The sequence below is a fragment of the Leptonychotes weddellii genome, chromosome 4, assembly GCF_054177405.1.
Source record: "Leptonychotes weddellii isolate Sample4059 chromosome 4, ASM5417740v2, whole genome shotgun sequence".
NCBI classification, from domain to species: Eukaryota; Metazoa; Chordata; class Mammalia; order Carnivora; family Phocidae; genus Leptonychotes; species Leptonychotes weddellii.
In genome coordinates this window covers 21145125-21161194 of record NC_138372.1, presented here as the reverse complement: position 1 = coordinate 21161194, position 16070 = coordinate 21145125, and the positions used below count along the sequence as shown (strand labels likewise).

The 16070-nt window shown below is 52.7% G+C and overlaps 1 long non-coding RNA gene across 2 annotated transcripts; it reads right to left on the bottom strand.

The window, feature by feature from the left end:
* Nucleotides 1–57: 57 nt before the first annotated feature.
* LOC115938528 (uncharacterized) lies at nucleotides 58–14242 on the bottom strand. 2 transcript variants are annotated; one of them, XR_014144554.1, is made up of 4 exons: nucleotides 14162–14242; nucleotides 11905–12299; nucleotides 545–659; nucleotides 58–360 (listed from the first exon to the last, which is right to left on the bottom strand). It is a non-coding gene; the product is annotated as an uncharacterized LOC115938528 (long non-coding RNA). The 2 variants fall into 2 exon arrangements; XR_004073612.2 differs by lacking the exon at nucleotides 14162–14242 and adding an exon at nucleotides 13907–14041.
* Between the last annotated feature and the right edge of the window lie 1828 nt (nucleotides 14243–16070).

Below are 16070 nucleotides of genomic sequence, written 5' to 3'. Positions count from 1 at the left end.
GGGGCACGGAGGCCGTCCTCACCTTCCGCGGGCCTCCGTGCCTCATCTGAGCCGTGGGAGGAGAAAAAGCCACGGGCCGTGGTGCTCCCAGGGCCGGGGAGGCCGGGAGGTGTGGACGGGGGGCAGGGAGCCACGGTTCCCACAGGTGTGGGCCGGGCTACATCCCGGGGGTGTGGACGGTGAGGTCGCAAAGCGCGGCTCATGTGGCGCTCACCAGGCCGGGGGCACGTTGCCAAGAGCTCCGTGTGGATTGTCACGACTCAGCTTCCAACAGGATGCTCAGGGCACATCCAGAACGCCAGCGACGCAAACTCGGCTCCCTGGTTCTGTGAGCAGTTTCATGGACGAGAAAACCAAGGCCTGTGGGGGCAAAGGAGGGCCTGCCCGAGGTCACACAGCCTGAGGCTGTGGTGGACCTGGATCAGAATCCGGACAAATCCGCCCCCACCCCTCCAGCTTCTCGGAAGAGCACGCAGGCTGGGAACCATGCCAAAGCTAAAAACAAAACCAAACAAAAAATAACCCACATCCCAGACTGACTCACAGGTCGTGCCTGCCATTCTGTGTAGGCAGCAGCCTGGGAACAAGGGGCCCTGGGATCGGGGGCTGGTTCTGCCACGCACTCGCTGGTCACTGCTCTCTGGTTTCGGCTTCTTTATCTGTAAATGAGAAGATGAAGGCTCTCTAGAGTCCTTTGGCTTCAAAAATCACTCTGAGCCTGTTTTCCCATTCAAGGGGCCTAATGCTCTCCTTCTCAGGATGCCCTGAGGGTCATGTGAGGCCCAAATATGCTCCTTGGTACAACAGTGTGAAAATTACCCCACAAACAGTGTTGTCATCACTCAGACCTCTGCAGCAAGGTGATGCTCAGGGTTGCCCTGCGTGCACATCTGAGCTGCTAGGAGTGAAGGGAAAACCAGTGTATTAACCCCCTGGGCAGGTGGTTCCCAAACTAGGACGGGACTGTGGATCCTGGGGGCCCCGGACCCTCTTCCCGGAAGGTTAAGGTGTCTCTGAAGCCAGATTCCTCTCATGGTCCCAGCAGGTGACATGGCATCTCAGATCTCCAGCTGCCTGTCCAAGGGGCCTTGGCAGAGCTGGGCCGTGGGGCACAGGAGAGGGAGGAGGACTTCTGGCTGCAGATGTTGGTGAAAAAACGTGAGCACTGGAATCAGGAAGACCTGAGGCCAAGGGCTGGCTCATTACTCAGTATTTGCAGGATTCTGGTCGAATCACTCGCCGGTCCTAAGCCTGGGTTTCAGGGAGCATCTCCTGATGGCAATGTTGCCAAGGCACCTGGCACCACGCCTGGCCCAGGGTGAATGCCCAGGACCCAGCAGCCAGCAGGACGGCAGCAAGTCCCTAGAGCCCGCCCGCCAGGGGACTGGACTCTGCAGAAGCTGCCCCGGGGACTGGACCGCGGGGACAGGGGCACCAAGGGGCGAGTGCATAGGGAGCTGCAGAAGGCTAGATCCCCAGACCACAAAGGTGTAACAGCTTGCATTTGCCTACTTGTTAGCCCTTTAATGAGAACAGGAATTATTTGTATCTAACAGCAAGTAGAGAGGAGAGTGCGGTCAGGAGTTCACTGATGAGCGGTGATGACAATAATTATGGTAACAGTGAGTCAAAGGCAAAAGTGTCAACAGATCAATCTGGAAGAAATGTCAATGTTAAGCATGAGTAAATGACTGTCACATGCATAAACAATGGGTGTGACCATGAGGGGGTGTGACGGGCACTGACCGTGTGGGATCATAAGGGATATTGTTCTGTCGTTTACTGTCTGTCTGCTTTTGGTTCAGGGTAATACTGGCCTCATGGAATGTACTGGAGAGTGTCTGCCCTTCTACTTATCAGTGCCAGCTGTCCTAGTTGGAGAAAAGATTGGTGGCTCACAGCAGCCTCCGCCATCGGCCCCTCTCTGCAGAATAGATACTTGCCCTTCTTCCTGTGACTCTGAACTTGGCTGCCCCCGCCCACAGCTGACACTCAGGGCTAGACCCCCAGGCAGCCGGGACTCCACCCTCCCCTACCCCTGCTCTCCTCCCCCCCTCAGCGCAGGGGCTGTTCTGCAGGATGTCTTTCCCTCCCCTCTTCCCGGTTCCCTCTGCCCCCTCGGGCTCCTGGGCCCGCTCCTCCCTCACCTGTGTTATTGCAAACAGCTTCTGCCAGGGGTGCTAGAGTCCCCACCGCCGATCCCTGTGCAGGGACAGTTTTCTAAAACCCCTGTGGGAGCAAATCACAGCCCTGCTCTTTTTTCCGATACTCCATTTCCTGAAAAGTAGGGATTCCCAAATGATGCCCCTGGGGCACCCCTCATGTGGAGGGAGGGTTTTTGGGTCCCTAGGGTGTCTGGGGGCGGAGGCTGAAGCAATCAGCTGCTGGCATCCTTGTTCTTTGAACTTCCCAGTTTAATTATTTCAAAACTATGCACATTTTATCCTGATGTATCCGTGATATGTTTAATATAAAATAAGGGGCACTTTCCCAGATCTTGGAGTAAAGACGACACTCTGGGAAGATGCCCCTCCTGGTTCCATGGCTCACTGCTCTGCCTGTCCATGTGAGGCCAGCAATCAGAGCACAGGACCCAGACATCTTCTAGGGTGTCCACTTTATTCCAAGTTCAGGGAAAAAATGCCCTTTATTTCATATTAGAACAATCATGAATGCATCGTGCCAAGAGTCCCCAGAGTCGCACAAGCCCCAGGCTCCTCTGGGTGGGCCCCTGACTCACTTCCCCACATCACCACCTGCCCCCTGCACATTTTCCTTTCAGCCTGGCCCTCAGAACTCAAACACAGCAGAGGTACACAAGCTTATATATGGGGTAGCGCACATCGTCCTCACTGCGCACGCACACACACGCACCCCACTGCTCAAACAACCCTACCCCACCCCCCATCTGTCACCATTCCCCAGACAGGGCATAAAGATCCATGCAGTCCCCTGGAGTTGGGGGAAGGGGGCTTGTGGGCCAGAGGCCATACTGACCCCTTCGAATGCACTGTCTCCCCTGAAGATTTCCCCAGTGATGAAACCAAGCCCCAGAGAGACGGAGCCGCCACGCACCCAGCGCACAGTGTGGGCCCCCGGCCTGGGATGGAGCTCCTGTGTTCTAGGGCTAGTCCCTGGCCCCAGCCCCACTTTTTTGCTGAAGAGAGATTATCAAAGGAGCTGAACCTTCTAATGTTTAGCTGAGATGAATGGAATGAGTGGGGAAGGAGGCAGAGGTGATCTCACCACGGAGAGGGGCTCCGGCTCAGCTGGACAGGGAGGGGGCGGGGCAGCTTCCTGGGCCTCTGAGCACCTCCTGTGAGTGTCTTGTTTCCATCCCAAGCTGCTTATGCTTGCTGGGGCAGCAGAACTTCCCACGCATGCATCCCACTCCCTCCTGAGGCTGTGCGCTGCTCACACCAACCTGACAGCAAGCTGCCTTTTCAGGGAAAAAATTTCTCCTAGGCGATCTGGACAGAGAAGAGGAGACAAAGGCTGGTTCCTGAATTTTCTGGGTGGGAGCCCCCTCCCGCTCTCTGTGCCTCCAGGGCCCCCTGCAGAGAGGGGAGGAGGGATGCTGGGTGACCCAGACACGGTTCTTCCTTCTCTGAGCCTCAGTTCCCTCATCTGGAAAATGGGATGGTAAGAGTCCCCTTCACTGTGGGTCACTGTGAGGCATATTGGAGGATGGGCTGAGTTCCCAGCACGTACAATATGCTGCTGTTGTTGTTACTTTTCTCTATAGCATCTGACATGCCAGACTTTCTAAGCTGGGCTCTGGCCCCTGGTCCCAGATGATAGTTGGGGTCTGATGGCTGCTTCAGAATCACCTGCGAAGCTCTCTGAAATGCAGATCCCTGAGCCCCATCCCAGGAGAATCTGGCTCCTTGCTCTGGGGTGGGTGGGGGGAGAGTGGCCCCCTTGACTGTGGCCCTGGTGTCTCTAATGTCTCGCTGTTGGCAGGCTAACGTGGGGGCAGGGAGATAGGGGCAGGACAAGTCAAGAAAGGGACAGACTGGGGCTCATTCACTGAGTGTTGGGTCCACAGCATCAAGGCTCTAGCTAGCTCTAGCTTTCATCCCAGCTCTAGCCACATCTTAGAGGGGGACACTGAAGCTCAGCAGGGGGACGGGACTCGCCCTGACCACACTCTGCACTGGGGCAGAGCTGCCACCAGTATATGTGTATGTGTATGTGTGTGTATATGTGTATGTATGTGTGTATGTGTGTGTATATGTGTATGTGTGTGTATGTGTGTATATGTGTATGTATGTGTATATGTATATGTGTGTATATGTGTGTGTATATGTGTGTGTATGTGTGTATATGTGTATGTATGTGTGTGTGTATGTATGTATATATGTGTGTATATATATGTGTGTGTATATATATGTATGTATATGTGTATGTATGTGTGTGTATATGTGTATGTATGTGTGTGTATATGTGTATGTATGTGTGTGTATATATGTGTATGTATATACATGTGTGTATATATGTGTGTGTGTATGTGTGTATGTGTGCATGTGTGTATGTATGTGTGTGTATGTGTGTGTATGTGTATGTGTGTATATGTGTGTATGTGTGTATGTGTATGTGTGTGTATATGTGTGTATATGTGTATGCATGTGTGTGTATATGTGTATGTATGTGTGTATGTATATATGTGTATGTATATACATGTGTGTGTATATATATGTGTGTGTGTATGTGTGCATGTGTGTATGTATGTGTGTGTATGTGTGTATATGTGTGTGTGTGTATGTGTGTATGTGTATGTGTGTATATGTGTGTATGTGTATGTGTGTATATGTGTGTATATATATGTGTGTGTATACGTGTGTATATGTGTGTGTATATGTGTGTATATACATGTGTGTATATACATGTGTGTATATGTGTGTATGTGTGTGTATATGTGTGTATATATATGTGTGTGTATATGTGTGTATATACGTGTGTGTATATGTGTGTATATGTGTGTGTATATGTGTGTGTATGTGTGTATATATGTGTGTATATGTGTGTATATATATGTGTGTGTATGTGTGTATATGTGTATTGTGTGTATATGTGTGTGTATATGTGTGTGTATATGTGTGTATATGTGTGTGTATATATATCTGTGTGTATGTATATATATGTGTGTGTGTGTGTATTTTTTTTTTAAGAGAGAAAGAGAGCAGGAGCAGGAGGGGCAGAGGGAGAGGGAGAGAGAATCCCAAGCAGACTCCGCAAGGAGCATTGAGCCTGACAGGGGGCTTGATCCCACAACCCTGAGTTCACCACCTAAGCCAAAACAAGAGTCGGACACCCAACCGACTGTGCCACCCAGGCGCTCCTGCTGGAACATGTTTTAATCTTCTGTAATTGCCTTCCATCATGACCCTTATACAATCGGGCCATTATGTATTTTCGTGGGATTCTCTGCTTACTGTCAACTTCCTCACCAGCAGCGGGAAGCCCCCTTGCTGGGCATATGAGACACTGAATAAATGAAGGAATGAGTGATGGAACGTTTCATGGGGGTTCTTCCTAACCTTAGAACCTTCCCCAGGTCACTGTGCCCCACCCAGGGCTCTCCCCCTCTGCACTCTGCCTGCCTCTCACTGCCCTCAAGAGAGGAACCTGGGTCTTAGGGAGGCTGGAGACGAGTCTGAGATGGCCCAGACCCACTGTGTCCCTGCTCCAGCCTGTGGAGAGACACGCGTCCTGCACTCTGATGCAGCCCACGCCACCCAACAGCGCAGGGCAGGGGCTCTGCCATTTTAAAGGACTGCATTTGGGCTGCCCCCCACTGATTTCTTTCTTTCTTTGAGTCTTGTCCCCAGGCATGGGCCCTCATTATGACTTTCTCCTCCACCGGCACTAATGAGTAGACTGAGCAGAGAATCCCAGAGCTTGGCTGACCAGGTCAGCAGCAGCTAAAAAGTAAATGGCTGAGCTTTGAGGTGATTTTTCTCACCCTGTAGTATAAAATTGTGGCTCAGGGAGGCTTGAACAGCACTGGAGATTCGTGTGAGCTGAGGCCTCTGTCATGCAGCCTGCGTGCTAAATCTCCGACCAAATCCCTTCCTGCTGCACTAACATGGGGCTGGGGTCTTCAGGAGGCTCTTGGGGTGGACAGAGGAATAGCAGCTGGTCCCTGTCAGCATCACACATGGTCCTGACCATGGGAGGTTAGTGCAGGAAGGTACAGCTCCTGCATTGATCGGTCAACAGCCCCATTCACACCTGCTCTGTGCCGGGCCTTTCCTGGGTTCTGGGGTTGCAGGGCCGGCTTGGTCATCACCCCTGCCCGTGGGGAGCTCAGTCTGAGCACTGGTGGATGGATCACCAATGGAGGCCCAGAAAGGTGCGTGATTCCACTGGGCCTTACAGTCAGACAGGGGGCTGGGTTAGGATAGAACCCAGGACCTCCAATGTCGGGCTGTCCGCCCAGGACTTGCATCCAGGTGTCCCGCCAGTGTCAGGAGATGTTTCCTGGGGAAAGATCTTCCCTCATGATAAGAACTGTACGTGGAGGCGGAATCCACAGGAAAGGAATTTGGCCAACCCCGCCCCATCCAGGTCCAGGCACCCCTGGCCGCTCCCTTTCCAGCTCCACCCAGTGCATTCCCCCAGAAATGCCCTGCACCAGTGAGGAACTTTTCAATCGAAAGTAACAACAAATGGGCTGAGCAAATGGGAATTTGCTGGCTCAGCTGAGGACAGCAGGGGTGGGTCTGCCCAGACCCCATTTCTCTGACATTCTCACCTCTCTGCCCTCCTCCCCACGTCACCTTCATCCCTGGCCTCCAACATCTCCCTCCATGGAGCCAGAAGAAGAGTGCACGTGCATCTGGGAGGTAGCAACCTTGAAGGAGAGGGGAGGATCCCGTTCCCAGAAGCCCTAGCAAACATCTGGCCTTTCATTGGCCTGAGCTGGGCCACGTGCCCTTTCCTGAACCAATCAGGCACCAGCAGGATAAGAGTAGGCTGACTCCTTAAGCCAATCAGGCTCCACCCCTGGGGCTTGGGGGGGGGTGGGTCATCCAGGCCACGTGACTGAGAGGAGCACAAGGCAGTTTCGCAAAGGAGAGTCTGGTGGGCTTGATGGGACAAAGTGAGGGGGAGGCTGGTGAGGCAGCAAAGCACTGGGACAGAGGCCCCCCCTGACGTGAAAGTAGCGTCCAATCAATGAGAAGCCCTTCCTGCCACTCCGGTCCTACCTGCCATGTCCTACCTTATGTCCAAGCCTGCTGAGTGGCATGTAGTCCCCATACCCCACCATACTGGCTCATGACCCCATTCATTTGCCCTGGCTGTACCCTCCCGCTGGGATTCTCAACCACTCCCCACCCGCGCTTCATCCGTTAGATTGCAGCTCAAGCTCCACCTTTTGCAACTATGAAATAGGTCACCTCTGCTGGGGGCTCCCACCACCATCATTCACCGCTCCATTATGGTCAGGGTTCCTATGGTCCTCTACCCCAGCCCTCATACACAGAATTTGCTAGTTCCTTGAAGGTGTGGACCTGGACACGTCTTAATTAATGTCTCTATTCCCAGCCTCTAGATACTGCATGGCTGAGGCCAAGAAGTCAATAAATATTTATTGAGTTAATGAAAATAAATCTGTGTTGAAGACATGACTTCTATGAAGTTTGCATTTTAACAAAGGACAAAGCCTCACACCATAGGAATGAAGCTCCAATGGTAGAATTTCAGGCACCAGCAAACCGGGGACAGAAGCTTCCTCTATTCTTTAGCGCCTGGAGGAGGAACGGGAGGTGGAATTTTCCATTCATGGCTTTCCAGTGCAAAAATAATCATGCGGTTTCTTAAAAAAATAGAAATGTGTCATGGAAATGAAAGTGTTTCCCCTTTGACTTTCTGGTGGAAGCAAACTTCTCTAGTCCTGTCAGGGTTCCCTGCGTGGGTTCTGGTTGACTTAGAACACTGTTTCTTCACATTTTTCCTTCCTTGCCTTGTGGCAAAGCCCTGGCTGACCTTCCCTTCATCCGAGCTCTTCAAGTCCATGGCCGCTGAGCCCTGCCTCTCAATGCTGCTCTACGGGTCAGAGAAGAGCCTCAAGTTAGTTGGGAGTTTTGGAGAAGCCTTGTTCTGCAGCTCAGACACTTCCATGTCAAGCCCACGGAGCTGGCTGCCTATCCCGAGCTGACCTGGGGCCCGTCCTGACCATGGGGCCCCTCCCTGGTCCTCTGGCAGAGCCCCCCTTGCGCCCTGACCCTGTGTCCTCGGCATCTGGAGCAGAAGAGGTGCTAGTGTGTGTTTGTATGAATGAATGGATGGATGAATGAATGAATGAATGTGTGAACGGACTTACCGTGAAGATAATAACAGCAACCTTACCCTGGGAGGTGGGAGGAAAAAGCCTGGAGGTGGAGCCAGGCAGGTGGGGTTTGCACTCAGCTCCACCCTACCTGGCTGTGTGACCTTGGGCGGATCCCTGTCCCTCTCTGACTCTCATCCCTGAGGTGGGGGAGGTGACACCCACCGACCAGTTGGTAGCTGGTCTCTCAATAGGCACATAATAAATGTTAACTTGATCATGTCCTCTTAGGAGAGTTTCTTCTTCATTACTTGGGTGTCCACAATATTTCTGATGCAAAGTGAACTCCTACAAAGTAAGCACTGTTCTTGGCCATTTTTCTTTGTTTCTTTATTAATGTAGTGCATATTGTTCATATATTCGCCCTGTGCCCGGGGGTGAACCCCACCCCAGCCCTTTTGGGCCTCACAGGTCTGTGTTGAAGCAGATGGGAATTAGGGAGAAGCCTCCAGAACTGAGGCCTCCATGAGCCTCCCACCTGTGCAGGTGAGAGTTTACCGAACTACCTCACAGGGTCAAGGCAGGGCTGACAGACCCAGCTAAACCCACCCCACTTCCTTGAATATCACAGCCTGAAACAGAAGCTTGAGTACCAGTCAGGAGCAGGTACTTGCGGACAGAGCTACAATTCATTCAAAGCAGAACAATTCAAGCTGCCCTGTAATGACCCCATGGTTTATCTACTCATTTATGCTGCAAATAAATACATCTTAAAGAGCCATATCTTCTCAAGAGTTCATGACTTTTCTAGATTCATCTCTCTTAACAGATCTTCCACAAGAATGAATGAGAAATAGTCATTTAAAAGAAAAGCTGGAAGAAAAGGTTATCAACTAATAGAGACGAAATTCTGACTTTAACACAATATGCTTAAAAGAAAGTGCTGTGTTTTGCCAAAGAACTGGCAAGGAACCTCTTGCCACTAATGGTTCGTAAAAGCTGAAGGGAAGAAGGCTGGGATGGCAGTGCCCCACCACTAACCAGGTGGACCAGAATAACGCTTTCCATGAGATTCTCAAGGTACATGGACGGCGTCCATGTGCACAGAGAATCCACTTCCGCAGACTGAGTTCAGGCCAGACCCACTTCTTCAAAACCCGTCAGACACGTGAGACGTCAGGGGGTCAGGAGAGGGACAGTCAGGGACCCCCCTGTGGGATTCTGGAAAAGATAGCCAGAGTGAATGATAGTTGCAGGAATAACAACCCCCTTTACGTCCAGGGCTCCTCTGTTTAGAAGGCCCTAGAAGACTGTTCCACGGAGGCTGCACCAATTTAATTGCCACCAACACCACACGGGGGCTCCCTTTTAGCCACATTCTGGGCAAATAATTGTTGTTTCTTGTCTTTTTGATTCTAGCTATCCTGACAGGTGTGAGGTGATTTCTCATTGTGGTTTTGATTTGTGTTTTCCTGATGAGTGGTATTGGGCATCTTTTCATGCGTCTGTTGGCCATTTGGATGTCTTCTTTGGAAAAATGTCTATTCAGGTCCCCTGCCCATTTTTAAATTGGATTGTTTGTTTTTTGTTATCGAGTTGTATAGTTTCTTTATATATTTTGCATATTAACCCCTTGTTGGGTATGTCATTTGTGAATATCTTCTCCCATTCAGTGGGTTGCTTTTTCGTTTGTTGATGGTTTCCTTCACTGTGCAAAGGCTTTTTAGTTTAATGTAGGCCTGTTTGTTTATTTCTGCTTTTGTTGTCCTTGCCTGAGGAGACTGGTCCAAAAAAATATCCCTATGACTAATGTCAAAGGCTTACTGCCTGTTTTCTTTCTTTCTTTCTTTCTTTCTTTCTTTCTTTCTTTCTTTCTTTCTTTCTTTCTTTCTTTTCTTTCTTTCTTTCTTTTCCTTCCTTCCTTCCTTCCTTCCTTCCTTCCTTCCTTCCTTCCTTCCTTCCATTTTTATTTGACAGAGAGAGACAGCAAGGGAGGGAACACAGCAAGGGGGAGTGGGAGAGGGAGAAGCAGGCTTCCTGCTGAGCAGGGAGTTCCATGTGGGGCTCGATCCCAGGACCCTGGGATCATGACCTGAGCTGAAGGCAGACGTTTAACAACTGAGCCACCCAGGCTCAGTTTTCTGCCTGTTTTCTTCTAGGAGTTTTATGGTTTCAGGTCTTGTACTTATGTCTTTAATCCGTTTTGAGTTAATTTTTGTGTATGGTATAAGAAAGTGGTCCAGTTTCATTCTGGTGCATGTGGCTGTCCAGTAGTCCCAACACGATTTATTGAAGAGATGATCCTTTCCCCATTGCCTCCTTTGTTGTAGATTAATTATTGTAAACATGGATTAACATGTGAGCATGGGTTTCTTCCTGGGGTCTCTATTCTGATCTACTGATCTATGCGTCTGTTTTTGTGCCAGTGCCATACTGTTTTGATGACTATAGTTTTATAGTATGGAGGTTCCTCCAAAAATTAAAAATAGAACTACCATATGATCCTGTAATTCTACTTCTAGGTATTTATCTGAAGAAAATGAAAGCACTAATTTGAAAAACTACAAGCACCTCTATGTTCACTACAGCATTATTTACAATAGCCAAGACATGGAAGCAGCCCTTGTCCATCGATAGATGGATGGATAAAGAAGATGAGAATACTACTCAGCCATAAAAAAGAATGAAATCTTGCCATTTGCAACAACATGGACGGACCTGGAGGGTATCATGCTAAGTGGAATAAGCCAGTCAGAGAAGGACAGACTCCATATGATTTCACTCATATGTGGAATCCAAAAAACAAAACAAACAGAACAGAAATAGACTCTTAAAGACACAGAGAACAAACTGATGGTTGCCAGAGAGGGTGGGCATAATAGGTGAAGGGGATTAAGAGGTACAATCTTCCAATCATAAAGTAAATAAGTCATGGGATGTAATGTACAGCATAGGGAATATAATCAATAATATTGTAACAACTTTGTATGGTGACAGATGGTAACTTATTGCGATAACCATTTTGTAATGTATATAAATAGGGAATCACTATGTTATATACCTGAAACTAATACCATGTTGTATGTCAATTATTATTCAATAAAAAGGTAGAAAAAATAAAAGGCCCCTGCAGACCCCCCAGCTCAGGGCGACACCTGCTGCCTGATCCGGCGTGTCTTCTGTGCCCCGCCCTGGACCAGGCACTCTACTTTTGGGCTCATAGCCTCGGTTTCTCTCTTGAACCTGAATCTGAGCCTGGTCTGCCTTCCCAGCTCCAAAGGCCCTCCTGGCACTGACTGTGACTCCCTTCTCTCTCTCTACTCCATCTTAGACCCCAAGAGCCCCCACACCAAGCCCCCAGCACAGGCATCAGAGGAAAACCCAGCGCTCCTCTCACTTGAGCCTGCGCACAGAGGAAATGACACCGGGGTCCGCCCTGGAAGGCACAGCTATGACGTCTCAGGACAGTGGGGATTTGCCTCCCTCTCCACCAGCAGATTCTTCATTTCGTGAGAATGGCAGCCCGCTCCCCGGCAGGTATGTTCAGCTTCGGCTGCATTTAATTCACTTGCCACCGTCAGTCCCCCGTCAGCGCTGGGACTCCTGCTCTCTCCCGGATGCCTCCTTACCTGTTGCTGCAAACCGTTTTCAGTTCCAGCAAAGTGGGTCTCCAGCTTTGCAAAAAGTCAGAGTCTCTGGCCCTGGAGGAACAGCTTTCCACCTTCTTTCCATCCCTCCTGCCAGACACCAAGTCCTTGTCGTCGGGGCCACAAAGGGAGGTGGGACGGGGCCTTGGATGTGACAGAAAGGTCTCTCCCTGTGGCCGCAGATGCCGCTGTGATGATGTGCCCACCTCCAGCCCCCGCGGCTCGGAAGTCCTTGGGGAGAACCAAGCGACTCTGAGGCCTGGGCTGGGTGAGCAGAGGTGGGCAGGTGTCTCTCCTTCCATCGGTGTGTCGGGTTCAAGGCGAAGCAGCCTCTGTCCAGTGCAGACGACGCCTTAACACACTCTTCGTCAGGGGTGCTGGGGGGGAAGGCAGACCGCGGCTGGAGGGCTGGGCCCCAGAGAATTCTCCTCTCCCCCCGCTGACATGTGGGGCTCCTGTGAGCCGGGTCAGCAGGTGGTGGAGGAAAGTGGGGTGTGGCAGGAGTGGGGGGAGAGGGGTGCAAGCCCCAGACTCTGCGTCTCTCTCTCGTTGCCTCTCTCTCTGTGTATTAATCTCTCCCTCTCTCTTTTTTTTCTGTCTTGCTATCTGTGTCCCTTTTTCCTTTTGTGTCCCCACACTTCATTTTGCCCCACATTCCATCCTCAGCCTGGCTGTGTCTGTCCCTCCCCACTTCTGTCTGGATTCCTATATTGGGGCAGTGGTGGGGGGGTGTGGGTTATTCCTCTTTGTCTTTACGCCTCGTCATGTCTCACTTCCATCCCTTGTGCCAGAGGCTCCTTCATCTGTGTGTGTGGGGGTGTTTGCGGGTATATGTGTCCGTGTCTTCCCCTTCTTAGGTATGTTTCTGCCTTTATCTCCCTCTAGGTGCCCCCCCCCCCATAAATCTCTTTCCTTTTCTCTCCCTACTTTCCTCTCTGTGCTGGTTACCTCTGTCACTCCCCCACTCATCCCTCCTTGGACTTGCTCCCTCTCTCCATGCACCCACCCCATATTTGCTGCTCATATCCGCAGAGAAACCTGAGAGCCGCTGAGGACGAGGGCCTCACATTCCAGGGAAGAATCAGCCATGATTTGGGGCAGGCAGGCGGCTCTCAGCAGGTACTCAGGAAAGGACCGTGAACTGCTGAGACCCATTGGGGGTCAGCACGTCAGGCAGACTCAGAAGGCCTGGGCTCCTTCCTGCTCTCTCCCTCCTGGCTCCTCCCTTTTCTGGGCCTCAGTTTCCCTCATATGTATGCTGGGGGGCTGCTTGGCCCAGATGATTGTTATACTACTACTAACTCCCAGCTAGCACGTCTGGCACCTGCTGGCCTGCCCCTCACGGAATCTTCTCCACGGCAGTGTTAACTAGCCTGTGCCGAGAAGGGCCGAGCTCCAGGCAAGTGAGAAAGCTTGGCCAACGCAGACTGCAGAGCCCAGCGGGCTGACTCCCCAGGCCCCAGAGCCTGCCCGTGGCACCCTAGCCCCTTCCCATCAGCTGTGGGAGCCCTCAGCAGGCCTGAATGATGGTCGTCCGCCCTCTGTCCGCACTCATGCTGCCCCGTAAGTGGCTGAGAGCTGAGCTGTACTGAGCACAGACGGTAGAGGGTGGGGGACGGGGCAAGAGCAGGAGAGGGGGAACCCACCAGCGGGGGTCCTCAGGTCGGCATCTGTGGCACATTCCATACGCCACAGGGTCTCCCCACCCCATTCTGCAAGTAAGAGCAGGCAGAGCTCGCCTGCCTTCCTGGCGGCCCTGTGACCTCCAGGCCCAGCAGCCCCTCCTCCCTGCCCCTCTGCCCCTCGGGGCTTCTGTCTCTCCCCGGCTCAGGACCCTCTCTGCTGCTCTTCCTCCTTCTGGGGTCTCTGGGCCTCTGTTAGGGCTCTTCTCTCTCCATTTCTCCCGCGCTCTCTCTCTCTGATCTCTGGGCTTTCTCCCTCTCCCTCCCCAATTTCTTTCTTTCCCTCCCCTGGCCTCTCTCACCATTACATGGGCCTCCCATCGTCTTGGCCTGTTTCTCTGGCTCCAGTCTATTCTCCGTCACTATTTTCCTTGTCACTGACTCACTTTCTGTCTCCCTCAGGGTCTCTCTTGGAATCCGTTTCTCTGATGTCTCTGTGTGCACATGTGTGTACATGTTTCCCTCCCTGTCACACGGCATGCGCACACGGACACACACAGGCATACAGACACCCCCCCCGCCCCCCCTCCCACCCCAGGCCTCTGGCCCCATCCCACCTCCTTCCTGCTCGCTCACAGACAAGGCCCAGCTCCGGGCAGCAGCTCCACAGCAGGCCAGGCTCCAGGCATCTGTTCAGGGCTGGACCAGGAACAGAAAACCAGCAGGAGGCCCTGCGTGTGGGGAGGACGAGGGGCAGAGAGCCAGGACCAGCGGGAGGGGCCGCCCTGGATCCAGGAGGGAAAATTTGATTTTCAAAGCACAAACGTGTGGGCATTTAATCCTGGATATTCTCTGGCTCCTTCCACAGCCTCATATCTCCCTCCTCATTGCCTTCTTCCTCCAAATTTGTTCCCAGCATGACCCCAGCAAGTACCTTGACACTGCAGGCAGGGCTGGGCCGGAGGTGGAGGGCCTGGAAGGCAGGGGTGCAGGGGGAGTCTAGAGCAGGGGGATCTCCCCTTCGAGGCCAGGCCTGCCCACCCCCTCACTCCTGCACTTACGGGGCCTCCCTGTCTGCTCCCCAGACTGTCCCAGCACCTTCCTTGGAGACCCCAGGCCCCTGAATCTAGAACTCCTCACCAGTAAAACGAGGTCAGGAGTGGTCCTCACCTCCCAGGCCTCGAGGATGGCCGAGAGCACCACGAGCACAAGTGCTGGCTGGCCGGGGACGGTGGCTGATGCAAAGGAAGGAGCAAGGCGCGGCTCAGTGCCCGGCGCATGGTGCGCACGGCATACGCAGCATGGTGAACGAATGAACACGTGGATAAGATGTGTCTGTAACCCCCCTGCATTCCACTATTCTCAGGACCACTTCGGGTGCGATCGTGCGTCCGTAATGATCCACGGTCCAGTGCAATACCATGTCGGCCGCCTCTGACCACTTCCGGCCAGACCTGGCAGACAGAGCGCAGAGGAGGGGGAGGAGGGGAAGGAAGATCAAATCAACCTTGCCCAGAGCCCCAGGACCCTGCCTGCCGGATGCCCGGAAGGGGACCCAGCCAGGCTATAGAGGCCCCCAAGAGATGGAGCCTCTCTTAGGCCAGGCCCGGGGCACTGAAAGCTCAGTCTGGCTTCTCTCTGAGGCTCCTGGCCCAGGCACCGCCAGCTTCCCCGTCCTCCAGCTCCAGGACAGAGGCTGCACCCTCTGCAGGGCACTGCCAGGCCCTCCTCCACCCAGCCCTACCAGCCTTCTCTCCTCTGTCCCAGGCCACGACTGCCTCTGAACCTGGCCAGTCTCTGCCTGTGCCCTCCTCCTTGATTTCACCTGTCCTTCAAGACCCACCTTGATCTCCCACCTCCTCCAGGAAGCCCCCCTCCTTGCTAGTCTCCCCCAGTACAGACCCTCATAGTCAGAAAGAGTCAGGAATGGAGGGTCAAGAGGCCAGCCCAGGGGCAGGTGGAGCCTCCCAGAGAGGTTCACCAAGTTCAAGTGCATGCTTTCCTTACTCCTGCTGTGGGCTCTGCAGCAGGTTCCTTTCCTCACTGAGCTTGCTTCCTATCGGCGAAGCAGGGACGATGGCATGCCCTCCCTGGGCTGCAGGAGGGTTCAGTGAGATCCAACAATGCAATCTGCCAGCACACAGTAGGCCCTCAATCTGGGTATGTCCACCACTCCCAGCCCAGTCTGGATGAGGAAACAGAAGTCAGGACAGAGAGAACTTTCCACCAGGGGAAAGAGCCTGTCTTTGGTGATCCTCTAGTCACGACTCTTCCCCAACACTCGGTGGCTTCCAGAGCCAGCTGGGCCTCCTGGGCGTGGGACCCTGGGAAAGCCTTCATGTTCTGGAGCACACAGTAGGGGTCACAAAGGCCCACTGCAATTCCTACATTAGAATCATGACACACACTAACCACGTGTTGAGCCTTGGGCTAAGGGTTCACTGGCTGGCACAGTGATGTAAGCTCTCCCAGACTCAGCTGCCCATGTGCACCTTGCGGTCTTGACCCTCCCTTCATGGCTGCTCC